The sequence below is a fragment of the Haemorhous mexicanus genome, chromosome 1 (genome assembly GCF_027477595.1).
Source record: "Haemorhous mexicanus isolate bHaeMex1 chromosome 1, bHaeMex1.pri, whole genome shotgun sequence".
NCBI lineage: Eukaryota > Metazoa > Chordata > Aves > Passeriformes > Fringillidae > Haemorhous > Haemorhous mexicanus.
The window spans coordinates 148,739,086-148,764,533 of NC_082341.1; the positions used below are offsets into that span (position 1 = coordinate 148,739,086).

A 25,448-nucleotide genomic window follows, 5' to 3' on the forward strand; every position below is an offset into this window, starting at 1 on the left:
AAAGTCCAAGCAGAGCACAAAGAAAGAAAATTCTACATCAGTGAGCAGGGAGAGAATTTGAGCAAAAGAGACTTTGCAATTTTTACCACTAGAAACAGTAATAAGGAAGAACCCGGATTATCAAATCAATCTAGAAAATGTTTTACTGGTTTGAAGATTAACATACATGCTAATGTACACTTGTATTTCCATATTATGTTACCAAAAACTCAGAATGACAGATTTTAACGTTAGTAATACTCCACTATCACAGCAGTATGACAGCTGTCACACTGTTGCTGACATTTGGATCCAGGATGCTGATGCTCTAGAACAGACAGAGAAAAAAAACTTCAAAAACCTTCATAACACACAGTCTCTTGCTTTCTTCAGGGTCTCAAATGTTTCTGTGAATAAACTTCTTGTATTTTTTTACCAAGTGAGATATGACACCAGATTAAAAAGTAACAAAAAATTAAGTTGCAGGCGTCCTTATCACTGAATTACATGGGAGAAAATTATAATGGAATTAAAATTTGATTTTATCGGCTACATAATGAATAGGTTAGAAACAACACTCTCTTGTTACAGACTTCAAATTCACCTTAGCCCCACCTGGAATTACAGCCCCAGCATCACAGCGCTGCACACAAACCTGCAGGATACACCCTAACCATGACAAATTTGCGACGATCCCTGTATTCCGCTTAACCCGCTGCATGTTCAGCCACACTCCGAAGGACTGCAGATGTCCCTCCAGGAGCTCTCCCCTCCCGTTATCCATTAACACTGTCACTCCATCCCGCAGCCCGCGGCACTACCTGCATCCCGGGGAGCCGCCCGCACTCGCACCGGGCGCAAACCAGACCCTTTGCCCGCGACGGAGGGCAGGAGCCGCCGGAGCGCCGGGGAAGCCCAGGGCAGGGTGGCCGGTCCCCGGTGACCCGCAGGGTTCCCCGGCGAGGGAGCAGCGGCCGCCGCTTCCCCCGCGCCCCGGGGCCCCTCCTCGGCGTGCGGGGGGAAGCGGCGGCGGGACGGGAGAAGTTGCGAAGCGCCGAGGGAGCGGGGAGAGCAACAGCTGGAGCCGGGCGGGGAACGGGGGCCCCGCGGGAACGGGGCGGGGGTCGCGCCGCCGGCGCCGAGGGAACGCGAGGGATGCAGCGGCGAGCGCCCCGCCCGGCCCCTCCCGCCCTCCCGGCACTCACCGAGCCGCCCCGCGCGCGGCGATGCGGGACCGGGATCCGGAGCGGGACCGGGATCCGGAGCGGGACCGGGATCGAGAGCGGAGCCGGAGCCGCCGCCTCCCCCGCTCGGCCGGAGCAGCGACGGAGCGGCGCGCGCGGGTGGCGGGAGCGCGCCGGGAGCGCGCGCGGGCGGCGGGAGCGCGCGCAGGGAGGGGGGAGCGGGGGGGAGGGGGGAGCGGCCGCACAGCACCGCGGGCACCGGCCGTGCGGGCGGGCGTGCGCTGACCCGGATGTACCGGGGGGGAGGGGGGGGGGGGGGCGGCCAGCAGCAGGTGACTGCGCAAGCGCGCCTGGCCGCCAGCGCACTGCGCATGCACCTGCTTCGACTCCCAGTGTCTCGGGCACGGGCGGGGGAGCGAAATAGAGGCGGGCGGGCGAGGCGGCGAGTGGGGCAGCCCCTTAAAGGGGCCGCGGTGTTCCCGCAGCCCCCAGGAACAGCTCAGTGACGGGACTCAGTCAGCATTAGCCTTCGGTGCTTGAGGAGCTGCGTGGTTCTGGTGCTTTTCTAGGGCCTGGCTCGGGGGTTTGAAGGGTCTGCAGTTGGCAAAGCCAGGCTAAGAGAGATGGGGTGCTCCTTGTCTGGGAGCAGTGGGGCTGATGACTCAAAGCCATTCAGAAATGTCTTGCCAGGTGGATCAAAGCACAAATAAATAATTTTTAAAAATGTGGAAAGTTCCATCCCTCAGTGAGCACTGCCAGAACCCCATACCATTGCGCTCAGGCTGATCTTGGAATGCTTTCCACCTCCATCTCCACGAAAATGCAAAAGACATACAAAATATGTTGAAAAATCACAAAAAACCCACATGGGGTTATGGGGTCATTTACTCGGGAGAAAAGGAGCCTCAGGGGGTACCTTATGGCTTTCTACAGCTCTCTGACAGGATGCTGTCGCCAGGTGGGGGTCGGTCTCTTCTCCCAAGTGACAAGAGACAGGACAAGAGGAAATGGCCTCAAGTTGCACCAGGGAAGGTTTAGATTGGATATTAAGGGAAAAAAAGTCCTCTTAGAAAGGGTTGTCAAGCGTTGGAACAGGCTGCCCATAAAAGTGGTGGAGTCACCATCACTGGAGGAATTTAATATACATGTAAATGTGGCACTTGGGGTTGTGGTTTAGTGGTGACTTTGCTATGGGTTTATAAATGGGCTCAATGATCTGAAAGGTCTTCTCCAGCATAAATGATTCTAAATTACTCCAAACACAAAAACATATTTTAAGAACATCCCATGGACATAATTATGGGCTTTCTGTGCGGGGCCAAGATTTGGACTCAATCTTCCTTGTGGGTCTCTTCCAACACAGCATATTCTGTGATTCTCTGATTTTATGAATGTTTCACCTTCTATAGCACACCCTAGATTCTGAGTATCCTCACACAGGGACCAAGCACACCCTGAGCTGCTTCTCCTGCTGTGGATAAATTTGCCAAAGTAAAGGGATTGCACAAATACCTTGTTTCAGGGCTTGCTGCTTTAGTAAAACTCAATGTAGACCTACTTAGAAAGAAAACAATTAAAAGTTCTGTTGTTTTTGTTTTGCCTTTTTGGTTGGGTTTTTGTTTGTTTTTCTTAAAGTAACCTGGAATCTAGACAATGCTTTTCTAAATTTTGCCATGCAGTCTCCCCTGGCCTTCACAGGACACCAAGGGCAGTTCACAGCTCCTTCAGTGAGGCTGCACCGGGAGCGGTTCAGAGACCGAGTGGCAGCCAGGCAGTGCAAAACCTGCACCCTCGGATAGTAAAACATTATCAATACAGCTCTAATCAAAGGATATTCTCAATCTGAAAGAGACAAACCAACCACCTCACAGTCCAACCACTTCTACTAGCTCCTTTTCAGAAGCCTGATAGCAGTTTGTTAAGTGCCAAATATTAGTGAATATCAGGTACCTCTAAGCCACTGAGAAAGCACAAAAATGGAAAACAGCTCAGAGATTTATTTATATGTCAATGTATTTCTCTTATTATTATCATACCTACGTATTTGTTGACTTAATCTGATAAACTTAGTTTGTCTTTAACTTATTAACATTCAAGATATATGGTTTTACTATAATAACTTTAAAGTATTCTAGTTAAAGGCGTATCCTGGGATATGAAGGAAGCCATTTGTGAGTACAGTTCAGCTGCAAAACCTGTTTGGTGAACTCAAAGGAAATCACCACACTTGAGTTTTGGTCCTTGGGTAGCAGTCAGGCAAGACTAGGGCTGGTGCACCACATACCTGCTCACTGCCTTCACCTAGGCAGGGAGAAGGGAGTGCTCGGACAAGCTCTGGTGGCTCTGAGAGGTTTGTACAGACTGAAACAAACAGAGGAGATGTCGAGGAAGATATGAAGAAAGATTTTCACAGCAGCACCTTCAGCAGAATGACAGAAGTTCCAGTTCTGCTGTGTGTGATTTGTGTAGTGGCTGAACAAATGCTTGACATGGCTTTTCACTTCTGTCACAGAAAGGATTTTTTTTGCAGTGGATACAAATTTTGAGGTGTAAATCAACGCACACTCCTTCCTGAGATGAAACCACATCCTCATCTTCTCTAAAGTCTGCAGGGCTTTACAAGTCTGTGTGCCAGGCAGGAGGTGATCCAGGTTCCACTGAACTGCATTCAAGGGAAGCAGGATTGTACTCTCAGTTAATGTTGGACTCGTTACCATTTGGGCTTAATAGAAACCAGGGGTCTCACCTGCCATACTATAGAGCTTTATCCTTCTGCACAGAAATAAAGAGCTACACACAACCAGCCTCAGGGATGAACAGTTGTTGTTGCTTATAACATTATAAAGCACTTGGGGCTTGGCAGGGTGGGGTTAGACAAAGAAAATTTCCTACTGAAACCATGAGCAGGTTTATCATAGTATATAGTCTTTAGTGTTCTCCAAAATTGTAAGATACCTTTGATTTGGATCTCACATCTTTCACAAGTAGAAGTATGCCCAGATGCTGAGCATCACTGATGCTTTAAGAGCAGTTACACACTAAGACATCCGCATCCCACATAATAATTGAAGCATAAAAAATTACTGAACACTGTGGAAAATGCTGCATGACTAAAAAACCCAGCAATTTTCTATTAGTTCTGCCTTCACATTTCTTAATTGCTTCTTCTGAATGCAAAATTATTTTGCCAGTTTATCACTGCAATAAATACTAAAAACTCTCCCCCAAAAAAACAAACCCCCAAACCAACAACAATAAAACAGAATTAAAAACTATATTTTTCAGTTAGTATCATAGAATAAAAGAGTGGTAACACAATGTTATTGTTCCTAGGCTGCTATATGCCTGAGGAGTTTGTTAGTTAGTTGATGCCAGGTAGGTGTATCTGACAGAAAACAGGTCAGAGTATTTTCATTAAGAACACATTAATAAGCTCTAAAATTACTCTTGGATATATATGTGTTGCATATATATGTGTATATACCAGTGACAAAAGATGACTTGACTTTATATACGGATGGCCAGGTGGATAAATAAAGCCACAGGAGCAAAGCCGCCCTTAGGTGCCATGCACTGTTAGAATACTTGGGTTGCTTTTCAACCTAATGGTAGCCTAGGGGAGAGAGTCCAAAGGGAAAAAGAAGTGACCATCACCCTGTGCCATGTGTACTCAGCAGGGACAATAGAGCACCTGACCACTGACAGTTCTGGGGGGAGGACAGCAATAGCTCTTCCATTACATGGATGAAAATAGAAAGTAAACATCCTATGGCTTAAGATTATTCTTTTAAAGAATGGTTAAAGAGATGGAATTTCTTATGGAAAATGTCAAGAATGGAAGAAATGCAGCTTTGCAGGGCTCCCTTGTTACATGATTGTGGCTCATAGCACCTTTCAGTTCAGATAAAACCAACGTCAGGTTTTGCTCTCCCCTGCCCAGATTTTCCTACATTCTCAAGTACCACGGTAGTCAACAAGAGAGTGCAGAGGCACTCACATTTATACCACAGAGTCCTCCAGGGCTTTCACTTAGATAGTACAAATCCTCTGATATGAACGTTGCTCTTCAGAATATAAACAGCTGTAACAAAATGTGAAGGATCTACATAAATTTCCAGAAACGCAGACAAAACAAAAAGCCAAGGTCAAATCACTTCACAAGGATCCCTGAAGTGCTTCCAGATACTGTCATGCCAGAGTTAGAATCTTTTATACTTTCATGGAAACAGGCACTCACAATCGCAGAATACCTCCCCCCCTGCCCCACTCCCCCCCCCCCCCCCCCACCAGAAAAGGTCATTTTGATATTTGGGTGGCAAGTGGGAAAACTGAGATGCTTCTGGAGTTCAATCTTTTTACCCTGACAGACCTGGTGAAATCCTGTCATGTCCTCATGCTATGCCCCAGTCACTTCACGTGACTTAGTGCATCAGTCATCTCCTCTTCTGCCATTACAAGGTCCAAGATTATTTCAGAGTTTGCTCATCTGGCGATGCAGTTGCTCCCTACAAATGATCAGCACAGCCCCTTTGTGTGGGAAGCCTCAGCTGAAACACACAGCATGCTCTCAATTAATGAACACTTCTTTAAGTCAAATATCACAGGAAGGTTCAGTGCCATGTCAGTTGGACTGTGATCAGGAATAATGGAGATTTTACAAAATAAAGCTCTTTTTTTTTTTTCACATTCTCACATTTTGCTACCTTACCTCAAAAATACAGCTCATCTATATGAGAGACAGGGAAGAAAAAGGAAGAAAAAAGAGAAAATGTCAGGTGTTAAGCCTGCATTAGAAGAAGATTACAGACCAGTAAGCATAGAGGAAGGTGGAAAGAGGAACTGCAGCTATTTTAATCATGTTTTATCTCTACTGGAAAATAGAAAGATAAATTAGAGTAGTAGACCTGCTGCAGAATAGAGCAGAACACAGTATTAGACTCTAAGATCTTTAAGCTGCTAATAAAAGTTTGTGAAATACAGAATTTTTTCAGTGATCTCCACATGGACTCCATTGCACTGACAAGCTTTGGGTAGCTGCAATGGTGAACCTACGCTGGTAGCACACTGGCAAGGGAAGAGGCCTGCTAAGCAACTGAGATAATCCAGCATCACCAAATTTAGGAGGTCATGGCCACAGATTACACTTCTGAATTTACAGCACTCAGTGGAGGAAAAGCTCCAGATGCACCTGTGTGTCTGTGCTTGGGGAGTGGAAAAGCTATGATCACCTCAGCAGGTGCTGGGCCATCACCTTTGCTCATTTGAGAGGTGCCCTTCTCTAGCAAAACTCTTAAATGTCACTGTAAACTCCTAAATGTCACTGTATTTATTCACTCTGAGTAGTAGTCAGTGCTACTAAAAAGTGAGGCCTTCACCAAGTCAGGGGAGGCTTCAAATCAGGTGGTGTAGAATGGCAGAGTTTCACCTGACCTCCCATTAGCCAGAGTCAAGCCAGTTTATTAAACAAAGTAAACCCCAGAACCACAGGAGGAAATAAAATATATATCTGAACTGGAACTTTCTCACAAACATTATCTTTTAGTTTTCTTCTCTTCCCCACAGAATTTTTCAGATCAGCAGCATAGTAGCATTCAGTTAATGGACAGAATCAATGTTTCAGAGAACAGGGAAGACAATGTCCCAGAGAGTTGGACTGTCTCATGACTCTCTGGAAGAGAACCCAGTTTTTTGTTTTGGTTTGATTTGGGAGTTTTTTACACAGTTGTGCTGCCCTGATGGAAACAAATATTCATTGATCTCATTGAAATTTCTGCCTACCTCAGGAGCATGAGACTGGTATTTTACTTTGATCACATTCTTTGTCATGATGTAATCATTGCAGGGATTTTGTTTATTGCTGGGTGTTTTTTTTTTTTTCTTTTTCCCCAAAATGCTTAATTCACTTGTTATTAGAAGGCCTCAGAACAGCATTTGGCTCATAAGTGATTTTTGGGTATGTCTAGGTGTTACCAAGGGATGTTGTCAAGAGACCATTTCACTTTGCCTCTCCTATTTCCTCTGCTACAGCTGTTCTTAGTTTCCTCTTCACATCACAGGGGAAGTTGCAATCTTCTATTGGGGAAATAGGTAACTTAATGAAAGCACCTCAGGGAGGGGCTCTGCAGAGCACCAGTCTCAGGGGACAATTGCAAAATTCAGTGAGTAAACATGGACTTCATGGAACAATAGTGTTAGGCACTGCTGGGCAAGACATGAGCAAGGACAGCATCTCAGGCTGCACCCAATAGTATTGTTCCTTGAGCTCCAGGGGCACAACCACGAGCTGAGGGTGCTCAGCACCTCACAGCACTGCACTGTCACTGTTGCTGCTGTTCTGTCCTTGTACCACTATTTCAGTTTGAAAGGACCTGACTCTTTGGTCCCATCTGAAAACTAGAATTCAATTTAGTAAATCAAAATTTCTGCAGCATTCACTTGAACTTCTATAAACCAAATTTATCTTTGTGTGTCATCTAAGTGATATTGAGTACAAGGCTACTGAATAATGAAAGAAAAAATAAACTATGATTTGGTTATTAGCTCACCATCTACATCTACCTCTTTAAAACGACACTGTTTTGATGCAGTCATCTGTTGTATACCTTTATGCTTCTGCCTTTTCGCAGTGCCATCAATATGCTCCAAAGAGCAGCAGACATTAAAATCATTTTAGTGTAGCAAATTGCTGAATATAAGAACTAATGCTGAACTTTGAAGAAACCCTTTTCTCATCAGTACACACATTTTCTTGTATGTTCTCCCATGACCTCATATGCAGTGGTTAGGTAGCACTCTTTTTCTGTGGGATAAGAAATTCCCAATCACTCATCACCCGCACGGTAGGCATGTTTGGGTTATGAAGCAGAATCTTTGAGCACAATCATTTTAAGATGCCTGGGTAGCTCGAGGGACAGAAATAGAGTCCTTACTGGTCCCACAAGCAAAAGTCCCTCTAGCTGCAAGGAAGAGTTTGCTAGCAGAGGAAATGGAAAGCCAGGACTTTCCTGTGCTGTAATCTGTGAGAGACAGACTGGGTGCAGATGAACGCTTCCATGAAACAAAGCATTTAGGCAGGCACTTAAACACTTCCTCTGCTGAGGAACTGTAACACTGCACACCAGACATCTTTCTCTTCCTTTTTCCTGAGCAGAAATATGGCACCTAGGGCTAAATATAGCACCAGATACAGCTGTTTAATATTCAGTTAGCAAGAAAAGACAGTAAAGCTGGTATTGCACATTGTAATTGCTTAAACTTATTCTGAGTTTTCCCAATTGATTAAAAGATAGTATTTTTTATGTCCAGCTGATAAACCCCATGCATGAGCTGGGAAACATTCTGTGCCTGTTTATAGCAATGGATCCAGTCCCATCTGAGACATCTGGGTTCCTGGAGTCACAGCTTAGGTACCTATTATGTTAATGATCAGACTAGACAGCTTTCCCCATGACCACACCGCCTCTGCAGGATTGCATCACAAACCAGCAGGACTTTTTAAATACATGCTCATATTCTCCTGATTCTAAATTATTCTGTCTCAGGCAGTCAACAAGCTAAAAACCCAAAAGAAGCAAAATAGTCTTCTCATGTGAGGTGCTAGGCTGTAACTCTGAAGCTTAGACCATATTTCTAACCTCAGACTTCTCGTATGACATTAAGCAAGAAGGCTACAAAGCCTGGCAATGGTACCTCCCATTCTGAAAACTTCTAAGTGCCTAAAATGATGCCATTAAACTTCAGTCATTTCATATGCAGAAAGCTAAATTGAAAATATTTGTACAACGCCTTAAAAAACCACTGGTGCAATTCCTGCTCTTAGCAGCTTGCAGACTAAGCTGTAGATGAGAGGAAAACACAAATGCTGAGATCTGCTGTACACTGGCTTTCTTTACTTTACACAACCAAGCTAGCCCTAAACCAACAAACATGGGCACAAAAGTTGGAGCAGCACAGTGTCTCACACAGGAATGTGTTATGCAGTGAGGCTGATCACTCTGAGTTGTTTTCCAGCTTGCCTGTGAGCCCTTGGCCTATGCCAGGTAACCATTCTTCTTGTCCCAGGACACATAGCCTGCACTCCCCTGGAAATCAGGTTTGTGGTGCTGGACGCTCAACAGCATGTGTCTACTGCCCAGTCAACCTGCTTGGGTCATCTCCTGCCTGGCTGGCAAGATGTTAGAGAGACACTGGGGAAGCTGCAGTGGAAACACTGGGAACATAGTAGGGAAGGAGGGAGCTGGAAACAGGGAGGAGCTGAGAAGTTTTTCACTGAAGAAGATCCAGTGGGAAATGCAGGGCACACGGAATGCAAATCAGGAGAAAATTACAATTCATTAGTTACACTGTTAACAGGACTCTATTTTTCAATTATATTTTCTTCTCTTCTAAAAAAAACCCAAATGGTACCTGCTCCTTCATGCTCCCATTATGTTGCCATTATTATTTTTATCTTAATTGTTTATCAGTTGAATTTTATGTTAAAAGGCTGGTAGGGGCAGTTGTAGAGAATACAACAATTCTGTGGTTTGCTCAAAGAAGACCAGCTTAAGCAGGGATGTAAGAGGGCCTGGGGAACCATGTGAGAGCAAGGAGAGGCATAAGGGCAGTGAGCCAGTCATAAGTGTGCATGCTTCTAAATGGTTTTAATGGGGTCACTTCTGTCCTAAGGCACAACACGCTGCTGCTTGGATGACAGACTCTGCCCCTGAGCTTGTGAAAGGTTTTTCAGCGGAGTGTGACAAGCTTGGGTTTAGTGCAGAGGGGGCTGCACTCAGGACTTGAATGTGGCCAGATGGCAAAGAGGGGCATGTGTGCCCAATGGAAGACTGAATGGCTACCAAGAAGGAAGGCAGAGAGTAGGAGACTACGGTGCAGAAAAAGACCTCATGTCGTACTGAGACTTGGACAAAGGTTGCAGAAGAAGTGGGTGGTTTGGAAAAGGCTGCAAAGGGACAACATTACAATATAACTGCTGTCAGTTAAAAGGAATGGCTGCAGGTTTATTCTGTGATAAACATTTAAATTGTTCAGTGCAGAATGTTTTAAAACCTGCCTCATCCTCATTAGTACAGCTAATCACCCAGTGATTCTCTTTTCTCTTTTCAATGTCATGTTCTTCTGATATTGCAGAGAAATAGATAATATACTTTTAAATTAAGAAATTGTAAATAAACAACATGGTGTGGTCCAAACACGTAGCAGTTTAGAACTCTCCTCATTTAGCGCTTTCTTACAAAAGTGTTTGTCCAGTACTGTTCCCTCTACACTCCTGTCCATCCCTGCCATGAGAATATTGCAGGCAGAAGTAGGAGGATTTTGTTAGAATTAATCACTGATCACCTCCTTGTAAAGGTTTTATTTTATTCTAAAAGGGGGTGAGGGAAAACCACACATGTACATACAACAACCCAGAGCTTTAGGATAAAAGACATAAAATATTTGTCATATGAGTTTCTCCCTCAGGAAGAAAAAAATACAGGCATTTACTGATCAAAAAGGGGTGGTTTTTTTTTTTAATTTTTGTTTGTTTGCTTTTGCTAATCTTTAAAAATGCTTAATACATTGCTTGTGGGCTTCATGTTTCACTTTAATGCAGAGTTAACCCTTGAAATTCATTAATTGACTTTATGCTGCATTAAATGCTGCAATCAATTCAGTCTCAATATTCTACACTTTTATCTCTGCTCTAAAAAAAAGCTTTATTAGCTTTACTTGGCTCAAAACCAATACAGTGAACTACCCTTAATTATTAATAATCTGTTTCCCCTTCAATAAAACTTTTTGAACCTTTACTACAGTAGGATGATATATTTATTTGGTGTGTAGGGTTCAGAGCAATACAGTGCACTCTCTCTGGGAAAGAATCCAAAAATAACTATCTACTTGATATCAACCCAAGGGATTTCCTAAGGGATTGGGAGTATCATTTCAGGGCAGATCATCAGTGGTTTAGGGGAATTGGACAAATTTGTGTCTGGGGAACAGATGCCTCAGGGTTTGTAAATGTGTGAGAGAACCTTTCCCCCCTCGGTCACCAGTTCAGGTCCATCCAGCACAGCAGTGACTGGAAGCTATTAAACATCTAATGAACTTCTGGGGCCTCCTGAAACAGGGAGTGGGATTCCTAACAGACACTTGCTAACATCTTGGAGCTGCTCCTACCCAAGCTGCAGCCTCAACAGCAATACATAGACACAGAAACTGGGAATAAGCATGATGGAGTAAAGAACATTTCATCTGCTAAAGGCAGTAAGCAGACTGCGTCTGGGCTGGCAATCCAGCTTTAGGTTTACTGCTGGCACTTTCTTGTTCTTTAAAAGAAAGAAAATTATGTATTATAAAGCACTGTGTTATGTAACCTTTCCTCACAAATGCCATCAGAAGGGCCCAGAAGTCTTACAAACCCACAATTGCAATGTCTCAGGCCTTGGAGAAGATAAAGGAGTAAAGAAAGATTTGTTTTTATACTTAGAGGCCAGTTCTGGGAGTCCTGGGACTCTTAAACTGCTACATGCTGCACATCCAGCTTTTGGGCAGATCTGCTAGGAGAAAGAGGAGACAAATGCTGAGCATTACAACCACAAACCACAGCTGTTGATGGGAATTGGCAGGAGACCAGGGAATGCTGGGAAGCATAGATGGCCTGCAGCAGAAGGTAGGGCTGAGCCAGGCACTCTGGCACTTGAAGCTTTTTTATTCGTCTCCTGGTGCTTTTCCATCCTGGCATTTGGCTTCCGTGACAGCGCAAGGGAGGGACAGTATGGTGCAATTTTATGGTATGTTCTCCTGGGCTATGTTGGCACTTCCTCGGGTAAACATGCCTCGCCTGAGGCTCAGCTTCACTGGGCCCCTGGCTTCAGAGGATTTGCAGTGCTTTAGTTTGCCGATAGCTCCGTCCAGTTGTCTCCGTATTTCATTTGAGGAGGAGGGGGTTGAGACTTGCCAACTGTCCTCCTGCTCCCTCAAAACAGAGCCATGGTGAGGCAGAGACGAGCTGTGGCAAGGCCCTGTCCATCAGCAGAGCTGCCACCAGGAAAGCTTGTGATGGGGCTCATAGCTCTGTGGTCTGGTTGGAGCCAGGCTTTGTGCCACAAGACCTTGGATGTACCCTGGTGCTCTCATTTCCTTGCACCTTTTTGAGTGGAAGATTTTCGGGGGGTCTCTTTATCCACTCCTATGTTACATGACTAAACTGTACCCAAATTCAGGTTCGGGCTTCTGAATAGTGCAGTAATTTAGGCTGCAAAGAGCATGCAAGTTTAAATGTCTGAAGAAGGAGGATGGAAAAAAAAGAGGAAGGCTTCTGTAATGGGATCTGCTGCTCACCCATTTTTTGTTAGCAACATGTGCAAATCTTGCTATTCTGGTCCATTATATTCAACAGTCTCATACTCAGTGGCAGGTGAAATGTCATACCTTGGGGTAAATTTTCACTGCAGTAGGCAGAGAATTTGTCCTTTAAACACCCTTAGTATTAATGAGACATTGATCCAGCAATTTAAACTCCAAGAGATACAAATGTCTCAAGTGGGACCATTTTCAAATGTGTTGACATTTTGATTCACAAAATAAGATACTTTTAGAAATAAATGCAAATTCATTTCATTCTAGATTTGAGGTCAGCTGGATACTGGAAGAAAAATGTGCAATGAATGTTTAGTATGCTCATCAACTATCTTTTAATCTCTGTACACTCAAGGGATAAAAATTACATCAGAGAGAGTAAGGACAATTTCTAAAGTTCTCTGTATTAACTAGTGTATCTTCTCGTGGGGCTGGAACATAAATTCACCTACTGCACTTGCAATATTAGTGTCTAAGGCAAAAGGAGGCTCTGGAACAAGGGACCAAATTTCAGTGACCTCTGAAAATATGTCTTTCACACAATCTGATATGCTTTCATCTCCAAAGAGCTCTGATCCTGCCGAGATCCACTAGGGAAATTGTCATTGTTTTATTGATGTCAGTGAAATTTGCAGGATTGGAGCCCAACAAAATAGTGCAGGCAAGAGAACAAAACAAAGTAAAAACAGCAAGAGGGGGTAGCTTAGTTTGTTCCCAGACCAATGCTCTGGCTGCTCTTCCAGCTCAGAAACTATTCAGCACATATGAGAAGGATGATCTAAACAAATATTCAGAACACACCCAAAACTGGCTGACAGCAAGTGAGTAGGTCAAACCTTGAGGGAACATGGCAAGGCCTGAATGTGGTGTGGGCTCCATCCTGCAGAAGAGGGTAAAGCAGATATGGAGCCACATTGGAGGAAGACCAGCTTGGCAGGTTGGTGGGTCAGAGTTGGGTGTGAACTACCACCTCCTGCCCTTGGACCAAGGCTTGGGGGGCACTGCCATGGCTGCAGGCAGGGCACTGGGGGCAGAAACATGGCTCACCTCCTGTCATGTCACCTCCCTCCTGTCTCCTTGGACTTGAGCAGGTGGTGCTACAGCTCCCATCAGAGGGGAGTGAAAGGGGATCTGCTCCCTGTGCTGAACCCCAGCAGGCAGGGCCAGCAGGGGCTGGCTCTGGTTTTCCCCCAGAAGCAAGGACACCTCTAACTGCCCCCCAAAGCTCTCCCAGCAGCAGGGCAGATGAGAGGCTGAGGCATGCAGGACACATGGGTAGTAATGTGGGTGGGGTGTGTGCTATTATTCCACAGGGGATTTCACAGGAAGCCCATGGCTCCCCTCAAGTGGACATGACCATCCCCTGTTGAAGAAACCCCAGCTGGTTAATGTCACCTGACAGGGAACATGAGGACTCGGATCATCTCATGCATGAGGAACTAGGGGAGGAGAACAAACACAGGGGAAGTTCCTCACCAAAGTCCCCCTGCAGAGCAGCCTCTGCTCTTCCCCTTCCCCAGCAGGGCTGGTGCAGACAGGGTTGCAGTTCTGGGAGCCACTGTCCAGGGGAAGTTACACCAATTTGGGCACTGACTGAGAACACAACTTCCCTTGCAGACACTTGTACAGCAGTGCCCAACAGAGCTAAGAGGAAGAGGAAAAGCCCAGACACTGTTCAACATGCAAATAACTATGTTCAAGTCTATGAAAACTTCCCAGGAACAGCTCCAAACCCACGCAGCACTGGGCAATGTGCTGATAGGGCATGATCTCTTTGGTGGCCTTGGATCAGATGGTCCTCTCCAAGGGCTCTGGATAAGTGCTCCAGCCTGCCAGTGGGCTCAGCAGGCACTCAAGGTTATCAGGATCAGTCCTTTTCTATGTGCTCACTTGAACATAGTACTGTCCTTCTGGGCCCCTGCTCTCCTTTCTTGCTTCCTCAAACTGACTGGTGTCTGCAGGAGGAAGAATTTACTGCTCCTGTGCCAGCTGTGTGATCTCCTGGGAGCCCTGTGCAAAAGCACGTGGGATGACACAGTGCCCACACAGGAGGCCTTTTCCCACAGAACAAGAGTTCTGAGTACATTCACCAAGTGCTTCTCACATCAGGTAGTTCAGTTTTTAAAAAAAAGATGACAGACCTCACAAAGTTTGAAAGGCTTTTTTTTTTTTTTTTGTATGAACAGCAGCTACAGGTCCTAGGTGCCTCAATGCATAAATGTATTTTAGAGGTGGTGTGATTCATGTCATGTCCAGGCATTCAGGGGGGTAGCAGCAGACCTAGAATGTGTGCAAGTAGACCTACAGCAGGTTTTGCTCATAAAAGCAATTATAGTAATACTTGTAACCAGGATGTATCAGCTGTAAATCCTCTGCACAAGAAGTCCTGGTATAAGATTTGCAACTTGGAGGCACTTCTAAAACCATCTCCTTTCAAGGCAGTAATCCTGGGAAAGAAACATGGTCCCAGTCCTTAAATAGAGATGGGAGTGGCTTCTTCATTCACATTCGAGGGATTCCAGTAGGCTGTTGCCAGTGATATCTGGGATACTCAGAGTGCACTGACAAGAGAGCACTAACATGTACAGTAAATATTTCTTAATGCTTCAATGTAAGCAGGATGCCTGACATACCCACTAAAGCACAGAAGATGGAATTTGGTCATCAGCAAGTCCTTCAGTGAGAGTTAAGATTCACAGGCAGGAGCACCTGCTCTCCTCAGTTCTGGGATTGCCAGAAGAGTTCTGGGAATTGGGCTCCTAGCTTTTATCTATGAGTTTTGTTGACTGATCCAGACAAACCACCATGGAAGCCCAAATCATCCCTAGAGCTTGCAGACCACAGAGGTACTCCCCATCACACTCTGCCCCCGTGTCTCTGTCAAGACACGGAGTTGGTAGAACATAAATCTCGCATCACATTGCTGTCCACTGCCAGGAGCACGCTGCTGGATGAGGCCTGCAGAGACAGCTTCCATTCGTCCCTCCATGGGATAGTTCAGAGGAGGAATAACCCAGGAAAACAATCCAAGTCCAGGTCTTCTGTGGCTTTTCTCATTTGGGGATGGTGCCTGTCCCTTGCCTGAAGCAGCCTGGGCACTTCACAAGCCTCCACCACAACCCCTGCAGAGGTTTCTGGGTAGCAACAAGCCTGATGCAGTCCAGCCCTCCCTGGTTCTGCACCATGCATGCTCTGGTTGGGAGCATGGTGCAAGGAGTGGGAATCCAGCCCTACCACCCAGGGTGAAGCTCAGCAGCCACCCCTGGCCACTGAGAGCCAAACCAGAGTCCTCTCTGGTGCTGTTACAGGAGGGAGGTCACCAGTTTCACCACAGTGGAGCAACGCCAGCCCCTTTGAGTAAACTTTTCAAAGCTGCACTAAGGCATTGTTTAATTTTGATTTCCAAGTGACCTCTGATTCCTCTGGATATGCTAGGGGAGGAAGAACATTCACTCTGAGGAGTTTGACTTAGGCAGTGGGCACTGGGCCTAGCACGGCAGTTCCCAGGGAAGGAGGGGGAGAGGTGAAGGCCCTTGCTGTTCTCCATCCCCCAAACACAGCACCCCACCAGTCTGCTGCACACTTTAGCTTGCACCAATAAACGTGTTTGAATGGGTCATGCTGCGAATGAAAACAATGCCAGGGTGTGAGATGAGAAATAGTCTGCAAAGAACCAAACCACTTGAGAGTTATTCTAGAGAGGTAAATAATTCAGCAACTGTTTTTTACTGCAGCCCTGTTAACAGAAACAAAATTACAGAAGAGGAAAGTAAACCACAGCTGGGAAGAGAAAACAAGTGTCTTGGGGGCTCCTATCTCACCAAGGAAATGGTGGGTGGATCCGGGCCCAGCATGGGACTCAGACCACATCCAGGGCTCTGAAAACAAGTGACCTTAGCACAATGAATCCAAAGCTACACTCACAGCAGCTGAGCAAAGAAATTAAAGGAGTGTGGTAAAAATGCTCTGGCTGTTGCTAACACTTCACAGTGCTGAAAGCAGCACTCAGTATTGGCACAAGGTTAGTGATATCTGCACTGCTTTCTGCTAACTGGTGACTGAGCCCTGCGGGGAAGCGAAGCTGCAAGGACAGGAGTGGGACAAGGCGAAGGAAGTGTAAGCTGCAAACCTCTGCTTGCCTTGCTCAGCATCAGATGAATGTTAATTCTCTGCTGGTTTGCACAGACACAGACAGGCCTGTTCCTACTAATTTTAGCCCTTACCTAATTTAAAACTACAGATATGTTATTTTCATCATGGTATTTTTTCCTCTTTTTAACAGGTTGTAAGCTGCCAGATGCACTCCTTGTGGTTAAGAAATTGGTGCTGTCCAAGGGGAGGTGAGAAACCTTTTGTTAAAAATAAAAGGCAGACAGAAGAAAATTGCACATTAAAATTGGAGCTATCACAGGCGCCACCTCAGCTGCCTGTGCTTTGCTGAGGGCCCCTGGCCAGTCTGCATTGTGGTCTGGAGATGCACCTTCCTCAAACCTCAGAGGTCCCAGCCCAGCATGCCCAGCTGTCTCCCAGCTGTGCACACACAGAGGTTGTGCTGTGTCCCATCATGAGCACACACATAAAACCACCTGCATTTTCTACCTTCACTCCCTCCACCCATACATCCACCCTGCTTACATGCCTTTGGTCCTGCTGCCCAAAAATAAACCTGCACCCAGACCTTCCTCTCCCTGCCACTGTGCCTTTCCCCTTTCTCTTTGCTTCTCCCCTCACACCTGGATCTGTCACCTGTCTCCCACAGAGGTGAACAGTAAATGAAGTGCTGAGGTAGATGAAGTGCTGAGCCTTCCCACAGTGGGAGGAAACCCTGCTAGAAATGGGCGTGAAAAAGTGGTGAAATGAGGAAACATTTGTGAGAGGAAGTGAGTGGGTGGAGGGAAAAGTCTGGAGTGAACAAAAATCAACAAATAACACATTGAAACTTGAGCTCTGAGTGCTCAGGGTGGGTAAAAGTACACTGAAATACAAAAAAAAAAGAACACAAAAATTACTACCAGAAAACAAGTATTCTATACTAACATACACCTCATGTATGCTAGGAAACAAAGCACTGAAAATAAAGGGGAGGCTCAAAATAAAGAAGATGTCTTAAGATCTAATGCCTTAACAGCAGCACAGGTAGCTCCAGTGAGGGCAAGAAAGGGAGGCACAGCAGATCATGCTCATGCATTTTACTGGATCTCAAAGTCCAAATGGATTGATGGTCTCACTCAACAGACATAGATTTTAGCAGCTGTCAACAGACTGCATGCCCCTGTAAATTTTAATTTAGTACATTAAAGTCAAGCATTTGAAGGATAATATTAAAAAAAAATCAAAGAGCTATTTCTAGAACAATCAAAATGGAAGCCCAGCTCTGTTGTTTCTGATACAGCAGTAGTTTCTTAGTTAAGGTTTTTCCCTGACAGATGTAGCCATGCAGGGACCTAGGAGTACAGTTCCCAGTTTTTCAACCTATTACATGTGCATTCCTGACCTGTAAACCTTTCCTTACTTTTCTAGTCTTGCAGAGCAAGATTGACAGTGCTGTATTTTCAGCAGTACACCAAAAAAGATCTTGTTTTTTCTCCTTAAACGACAACAAACTTGGCCCAAAGGGGCTGTACCAGAAGCCAGCCAGTTTTGCCCTGGGAGAATCAGCCCACACAACCGCAGCTCCCACTGGTGAGAAGTTATTCAGATAAGTCACTCTTCTAACCACTCACCCAGTGAGTTGGTTTCATCCAAGCTGCTACCATGGCCATGGAGAATGAACAGCAGACAGGTAAACAGCTATTATGGCATGCATAGAAAACTGTCCAGTTTTGGTTGCACCTCATTCCTTCCCACATGTTTCAAACCAGCCTGCTCCACAGGGATCCTCAGAAGAGGTTCCCTTCACACGTAGTAAGACTGCCCATACCATTTCCATATTTAAAAGAATAACAAAAGTGACCTGTGAGTTGTATTACTCCCAGATTTGTCAGTGGAGGAGCCAAATGTACTCACTGGGCATGACACTGCTCCTCTGGGGCTACGGCGAGTGAGCTCTCTTGGAAAGCCGGCAGTGCATCCGTGCCACGGGTTACGATGATTGCTGCTGACAGGTTCTTCATGGTATCACAACAAATTAGGTCACAGATTAGATTTTCATAGCACAGATTACAACTTGTGTCTACATCTTTTTCTTAAATAAAGAGGGTCGTGGCCAGGAGGTTTGACCTCAAGATTGGGAACAAGGCAGATGCTTGGGATTGGGGGGGGTCCTATTTCTCAGCTGAGACAAAGACTGTCTTAGCAAGACTCAGATAAAATGCCTGGTTTTCTGCTGTAATCAGAAGACTTGGTTTTTTTCCATTTTTATCCAGCAAGCCTTTGAGAAATGAATTTGTCCACTAGATACCCTGGGGTAGATCAATCATAGAGCATTGTTGCAAAACAGATAGCAAACCCAGCTCTAGAATGTACTTCTCGGAGAAATGAATTTTTATTACAGAAAAACATCTTCCACCACCTGAAAAACTGCTGGGAATGGAAACCAAAGCTACCTATTAGACTTATCTCACCTATTACCACAAGGTCACACATACACTCAGTTTGAGCATCTCTAGTGCAGAAAGACCTCAAGGGAATAAATTCATGCGTGCAGTATTTGTTTTAAAATATACCCCACAAGGACAGTAATAGAACTCAAGCACCAAAAAAAAAAAAAGAAAAAAAAAGAAAAAAATTCAAGCTATATCAAGCTTCACACAGAGCAGCACAGAACAAAGGTTTCCAACAGCTGAGTAACTGCAGACACCGTGCAAAGTGCTTCCTACCCACTGCAAGATATAGCCCTGCTGCAGATTTGAAAACCAGCTCCAGCAACTGTGTTCCAGCAGACTGTCAGGGCTGTGTTCTGCTCCCAGCCACCTCCTCCCTCGGAGCTGAGCTGCTGCAGGGGAGAGAAGGCTCCTGGGAGCCAACAAGCTGGATTCAGCTCCCTGTGGAACCGTGCAGGTCTGCATGGGGGCAGTGATTCAGCTGATAAGCAGGCTCGCAGCCATGATAAGCACTAAATGAAAACCTAAACCAGACTATCAGGAGGACAGGTCTTGGACTGAACTAACCTCAGAGACAAGTCTTTCTAAGTCAGGGTAAAGAGAGCAATGCAGGAATGACATTCAGCTTACAGAAGCAGTCCTGATACCACAATGGAATCGCCTCTGTGCTTGGGTAGCCCAGAGACCTGCACTGGCTCTCTGTGGAGCCTCTGGAGCATGTACCTACTCAGCCAGAGCAGGTCTGCTTATACCTGCTGGCAGACCAAACTCCAGTCCCTAATCAAGCCCCTGAGGCTGTCTGCAGCCAGAGGACACAGCCTGTCTTCCTGTTCTCAGGGCAGCAAGAGGAGCACATGAGGCTGTGCCTGTGCCCTATCTGCAGGTTTAGACAGGCTGGTGCTCAGCACCCTCCCCTCGGCCCCACACCAGCCCAGCTGCCAACGCTGCTGGCCTGAATCATCGCCTGTGCCTCCAGCTCCGAAACAATCTCGCACGTCACTTCAGCAGTTTTTCACAGGAAATATGCTTTTACTTTCAAAATACTCTGGGCCTTGTTCTCCTCCAGCAAGCACAGGAAGTATCTCAAATACCAGTCTTTATTTTTGTGAGCACTGTGTATCCTCTGATACCTTTGAGTACAAAGAAATAAACAGGAGTTGAGAGTGGCTGTGCCCTTCCATGCTCAGAGGCAGTATTAACGTTTTTTAACTCCTCTCAGTGCATCAGCCTCTCCCAGTGCCCTTACTGGGCACACTCACATTTAGAGGCACAGAATGAGGCCTAACAATTTTTTCCTCAAGCCTGAGCTGTGCTGTGCCGATTATTGAAAATCCATCACACGCACTCTTTGCTGAGCAGTCTGAACTATTGATCTCAGTTAGAGAAAAGCATGCTCTGGACTTTATTGGAATTGTCTTTAAAAGTCCTGTTGGTACAACTGTTCTACTGAATGCTGAGTGCTTCCTAGTCTCCCTGCAGAGCACTGCCTCAGACTTGCTCTGGAGCTTCTTCATGCCAGGGGCTCCTGCTGAGCCATGGAGGAAACCACATCACACACCCTGGGAAAGCAAGCAGTGACAGCTCTCAGCACTGGTGAGGCCCCTGGCCTGAGCAGTGCTCCCAGAGAGCAAGAGCGAGCAGCAGGTAGGGACTGCTGTCTGCAACAGCAGCTGACAGCATCCTACTGCCTGGACAGGCACAGGCTCCTGATCCCTGCTAAGCAGGGAACCCAGGAGGAGCCATGCAGCCAAATGCTGCCTCTCTCTAAGGCAAGATGACCCTGAGCAGAGCCAAGCTGACTGAAATGACCCAGGGTGCCTGTGTGCATCTGAGAGAGTCCTTCAGAGCATATGTAGGCACCATGAACACTCCCCAACTCCCCACAGCATCAGTTCTGTCCTCAACATTAAACAGGCAGCAGCCATTGCCAACCTCGTTTTCAGTCAAGCTCTGAAACAAAGAGGACATTAAACTTCCACCAAGAATCCCACATCTCTTCAAAGCACTTCTCAGTTTGAGGTGCAGATGCAGGGTTTTCTTTGTTTGAGTTTTAAAAAAAGGGCCTTTCTACTGTTTTAATCACATACCTAAGAAAACAATGAATAAGCTTTATCCTCAGGCTTTTTGGGTCTTAAATTAAAGAATGTACACATTTTTGTGTATGTTAAAAATGGTTATTAGGGGTAAGAGTTCATTTTTAAATGGCAAAAGGGTAACTTTGCTTCAAACCATACAGCCAGGTAATCTTCACTGTTTAGGGGCTGCTCTGTGTTATTCTGCTTCAGCACTAACCCTTTTGAAACTCTATAGCTTGCTCAAGAGAGGGGTAGTATTCACACAGAGGCATGATCACAACCACACCACCGTTCCTGCCCAGATGAGGAAGTACCAAATTCCCCAAAGCAGAAGTGCTCACCCTCTCACCAGCCAGTCCAGCACATTTCTGCCTGCTGGGCTGAACTTTTAGGCACAAGATTTTCATGAACGTGGACGAATAACAAGTCTTTGGCCTGGCACCCAGCATCTGTACAAAAAGCCTCCATCTAACATGGTCACTCCTGCTCCCAGCCCAGGACAGCCACAAACAGAACCAACCACGGCTTCCTCCTGAGGCCGGCCAGCCCGGCGTGCTGCTGCTCGGCTTCAATCGGCAGTGACTGGAGATGGTGTGGGTTGGTGTGAGGGCTGTCACAGCGCTCGCTGGATCTGCCAGGACCTCCCGTGCTCGGAGGAGCAGATCCTCCTCAGCCCCTCCTGGCCCGGGCGGCCTCGCAGTCCCCGTGCCCTGGGGGAGGCAGAGCTCGGCCAGAGCCGCCTCCAGCAGCCCTGGTGCTCTCTCCGCGGCCTCACAGACCACCCTGCGCCGCGGGAGGCGGCCGGGAAGGCGCGGGGCTGCCCGGGCAGTGCTGAGCATCCTCTGCGGGGGCTGCGCCTTCCCGCCCGGGGATGGGGGACAGCGGGGCGGGGGCTGCCCCGGCTCCTTCCCGGTTCCTCTCCGCCCCGCGGCTCCCCACGGGCGCCCACCCCACGGCTCCGCTCAGGCTCCTCCCGGCTCCTCAGGCGATCCCCATCTCCCTCTCGCTCCCGCTGAGCCGCCCCTCACCGCTGCCTTCGCGCCCCGCTCCGCCCGCCCCGGGGGGCGCGGGCAGCCCTTACCTGGGCACGGGGCGCAGCCTCGTCCCTCCGGCTGCCGGCGGCGTCACGGCCGCAGGTTGTGGCTGCGGGCGGCGGTGCCGCATCGATATAAAAGGAAGCGGCGCGGGGGGAGGGAGAGGCGGCCCCGGCACCTTCGCCGCGCCCGGCCCCGATCCCCGGGCCCCTCACAAGCTCCCTCCCCGCCGCCCCCAGGGCAGCGGCCACGGCTTCTCCGGGCAGCCCCCGCGGGCCAGCGGCACTCGCGGGGTGCTCACCCCGCCGGGCCGGGGGTAGAGGATGGGGGCAGGTCAGAGCCTTCGCATCAGCGCCTACATCCATCCCCAGGGGCTAGGAGAGACCCTTCGTGAGGAGCCAGATACGGCCGTACCCTCACAGCGCAGTGGAGCGCGGGCGAGGCTCTGCAGCCATGGGAGGGGAGCAGCTACATGCTGGAGCACCTTGCAGGCTTCAAATGTGTGTAACAAAACCCAGCCATCTCCACCGGTCTCCTGGCTGCAGGCTCTGCTGGAGCTGTCCCACCCGAGCAGCAGCTGGGGCTGCAGGCTTGTGCCCAGGGAAGGAGCGACATCAGGGGACAGGGCTGTTGGCAACTCCAAATGCAGGCGGTGGTCCCTGCTATGATCAGGGCCTGGTTATCCAGCCTGGCAGCCAAGCCACTTCTGTGAGACATTGTCTGTAAGACTAGCTTGGGAGGATCAAATTAAAAATGCATCAAGGCCTAATTTCTCCTTCAAACCCCAAGAGCTCCTTCCATCTCTAGAGCTACACCCTGAGTCCAGAGCAGCTGTGCCATCTCTGAGGCACCTTGTTCTGTTTCTTCTTCATCTTCTCCATCCTGTTGATGACTGATGACATCGTGGTTGCAGGAGGAGTGAGGGTCCCCCCAGGACACGGCCTCTCCATCTGCTCCACAGGAAGCTCTCCCTCCAGCAACAGATGCTGTTCTCCTGCACCATCAATCCCTTTTAGGAAGGGACAGGGATTAGTTGTGGGTAACACATCTTAAGGTAATTTCTCTAAATGGCATTTTGCTTCCCAGCTTTACTCTCAGTTGCTGGTGGGGGGCTTTGAAGCTTCGGTTCAGTCTGCAGCCCCCAAGGCCCAGGTCTTACCACAATGGCTACAAGTCCTGTGTTTTGCCCAAAGCAGATGTAGACCTGGGCAGCAGTGAGGCTGGGGTGCACAGAAGTGCCATAGGTATTGGGACCCCTATGCAGAAGTACTTCATTTGGTGCCTTTGTTTACATTCCACCGGGCAAGCAGCTAAAGCTGGGGATCATGGGCAGAGCAGGCTCCTGCTCTACAGACAGAGGGAAGCAATGACCCCTGGCAGCAGCCCCCATCTAAATAAACATTACCAGGGGTTACATTTTGCATGGAAAACATTCACATGGAATACTGCCATAGGCAAATGAGAGGAACAAATCCCGCTCTCGAGGGTTTTTAAGTATAGAGGGGTTTTCCATCTCCAAATTTCTTGGGTTTTTTGTTCTGGTTTGTTGTTTTTTTTTTTTTCCCTCTCAATTTTCTCTACATCCCAGCAGGGAAAAGGAACAGAAGGAGCTTTTCTGCTGGACCCAGCAGCATCTCATCCAGACAGACCTGGCTGGGAACATGAGTGCCAAGTTAAAGGATGATCTGTCCCTAAGCAAGGTGATTGTTCCAAATCTGCTCCAAGGTGGAAGTGGGGGTGCCAGAACCACATCTAAGGGTGGATCTGAGTCCTGTGTGAGGCTGCAGCCAGAGATTACTCTGGCAGGGCAGCAGCACCTCCTTGCTTAGAGACAAATGTGGAGGAACAGGCCCTGCTGCTCCTTCTCAGGGCCCAGCTATTACAGCAGCTATTTGCATAATGCTGACCAGATGGTCTCTCTGCCCTGCTGCCCTCCCACCCCAAGTGTTGTTTGCAAAGATCTTGCTGCTTCTCCTGGACAAGGAACCCTCACTTCACAGGAGTTTGCATCACCTTGACCTCTCAGGTGAGTATATGGCCAGCCTAGAGGCAGTGCTCACAGGAGAGCTGCTGAGTCCTTATGATCGATCTTCACATCAACAATGGAGTCATTTACACTCTTTCAAATGTGTCTAAGCTGTGGTTTGTGATGGCCTCCATCCCATGCTCTTCTCACATCTCTACCTTGTAGCACATGTACAGCTCAGATTTGTTTTTATAGTCTGCCAAAGTCCTGCAACTCCCTATCTTCCAGCATCACTTGGTGGCAGTTCACTTCAGATGAGGATGTTTCCTGCTCTCCAGATGTCCAGACTGACAAACTTCCCTTTTAAGCAGCTCTGTGCACCTTATCAAGGCAATTTTAGCATTTGTTGACCTGTTTCTTTCTGCAGAGCTTGGCCCAGCTCCTGTAGGGAGGACAGAGTGAGGAGTATCCTGGATCACCCATCTGGCCTTCATCCCCACACTTCTATCCAGAGAGGTCAGAACTACTGCAGTGGTCCTGAATTGCTCCACAAGGCTTTTTTTTTTCCAGCTCCTGGGTGGGTTTCTACACAATAAAAAAGTTTCAGCTGAAGTGAGAGCGTGTGGCTGGCTGCAGCTCACTAACTGGTCCGCTGCCTGGGGCTCTTGCTTTCCTGCCTACAGTTGTTAAAGTGGGGCTACAGCTCTGAATTCAAACCCTACAGTGAATAAAGGAAAGGCATTTGGATATATAGATCTGGAGCCATGAATGGGAAAAAATGCCAAATAGACAAGTGATTACAGGCAGTAGAACCTTTACTAATTTGAAAAAAAGTCTGCGTTGTCTTTGAGGTGTCTAAAGGAGCAAGTGTCTGCTGTGTCAGGTCATTAAGGAAATGTGCAGACTCTAACAGAAAACCACAATAAACCCCTACTTAATCACCAAACAGCTGCTGACCTCTTTTGTGCACATTCAGCTCAAGGTGCCTTGTCTTTCCTTCAGTCTGAAGTTCAGGAGCACATTTCAGTCCTTTCTGATACCTAAGTTTTGAATTTTATTTAAAGACTAAGAACCCCATCTCAGAGGGACTGTTGACACCTACTGTAGCAAGGATGTGAGAGCAGAGAGAGATGAAAAACATTACTCAAATAGGTTTAAGAGCAACTTAAGCTTGTAAGTTTGCAGGCAGAAGTAGTAAGTTATTCCTGGAGCATTCCCTGAGGAAAAGACTGGGGAAATTAATTAGTTATCAAAAAACAAAGCCTAATGCTACTGTTTTGAAGTGAACAAAATTAAATACAAGAAACAACCTCTAATACAGCCAT

At 47.2% G+C, this 25,448-nt stretch overlaps 1 protein-coding gene across 5 annotated transcripts in view; it reads right to left on the bottom strand.

The window, feature by feature from the left end:
• The window catches only part of CYRIB (CYFIP related Rac1 interactor B), a 96,822-nt gene extending 74,475 nt beyond the window's left edge, over positions 1-22,347 (bottom strand). For 2 of the 5 annotated variants that reach the window (XM_059867116.1, XM_059867138.1), the window contains exon 1: positions 22,205-22,347. The gene's annotated coding sequence lies outside the window, so the exon portion shown is untranslated. Of the gene's footprint in view, positions 1-1,184; positions 1,343-22,204 lie in introns of those variants that run through there. The other 3 variants (XM_059867108.1, XM_059867131.1, XM_059867099.1) reach the window with 2 other exon arrangements.
• Between the last annotated feature and the right edge of the window lie 3,101 nt (positions 22,348-25,448).